This window comes from Triticum urartu, chromosome 7A (assembly GCF_056163025.1).
Source record: "Triticum urartu cultivar PI428250 chromosome 7A, HENAU_Tu73, whole genome shotgun sequence".
NCBI classification, from domain to species: Eukaryota; Viridiplantae; Streptophyta; class Magnoliopsida; order Poales; family Poaceae; genus Triticum; species Triticum urartu.
The window spans coordinates 579474957-579476104 of record NC_141879.1 but is presented as its reverse complement, the minus strand read 5'-3'; the positions used below and the strand labels follow the sequence as shown (position 1 = coordinate 579476104).

Genomic DNA, 1148 nt, shown 5'->3' with positions numbered 1-1148 from the left:
GATGTCAAATGCCCCTTGACGGGCAAACGGGAGGCTCTCAAAAAGACGATAGAGGCCATCTTGAAATGCCAAGGGAAGCACACAGACTCCCTAGCGTCTCTACTCGACCTAAAATGCGATCTCGAGGACCCCAAAAAACTCGAGACCTCTCTCTGTCCATATTGAGGACGGTTAGGGCGATTTTTTAAGAAATAAAAACCTTCTATCGATTTATCCACACTTCCATGACTTCTAGAGGAAAGCTAACTGCTTGCTGGCTGGGAGCTGTATGAGCGGTAACGTCCATGTACGGCTCCGTGAGAAGGTGGACGAAAATGGCCTTGTTGTACCTCACTCCCGTCTTCAATGGGGTCTGCTCTTTTTTAGGAGAGTATGCCAATATGATCCTAATGAGGTGCGGGGCTTTGCATCTGACATTCGTTGGGCTTTCCTCTGCGGGAGCCCGCGTCCCGGCCTTTTTGTGCAATAAACCCCTCCGGCCGAAGACTAGTGATAGGTGGTCCCGCGGAGCTTTCGGAGAAGGGTAGCCTAGTGTGTAAGCACAGCAATGAACCACGGCGAACCCTCAGACGACCATTCTAGGATAAGGGGGGAGATCCTCAGTAGCGGTGACCATTTGACTCTTCCACTGACTTATATATGTACCGAATGCTCATACGGGAAAGTGAACTCCTGGGTCTGGAACCCGGGGGGTTGCTCCAATAAAAAAATCTTTTCTTTCTCGTCCACTCTAGGGGGTGCAGACACACCTGTGCGGATTACAGGTGACGGTTACAAGAATGGCGGGGAGGTGAAGAGTACCCGATGACATTCAGGGATGAATGTAGACCCATCGGGCGGGGATAATCATTCCGGTCCTGGGAGAGGTGGCGACACCAGTCTGAGCTGAGGGAAGCCAGCCAATTGAGTCACCGAAACGACCGCAGGAGGCGCACCCTAAGCCCAGCTTCTCGGAGCTGCTATTGTGAAATACGGCTTCCTTAATATCCAAATTTCAACAAGGGGGCTGGGCTGCTCGCCTTCATAGAAAGGCGTCTGAGCCTAGATTAGATGTTCGCCTTTTTTATAGAATAGAAAGAGAAGGTAAGGGGGGTTGGAGATTCTTGAAAGAATGCATGGCTTCCTCCTATCCCGCTTCAACAGAAGCC

The 1148-nt window shown here is 51.0% G+C and overlaps 1 pseudogene; it reads right to left on the bottom strand.

Moving 5' to 3' along the window:
• Positions 1–202: 202 nt before the first annotated feature.
• Positions 203–811, bottom strand: LOC125524105 (uncharacterized; annotated as a pseudogene).
• Between the last annotated feature and the right edge of the window lie 337 nt (positions 812–1148).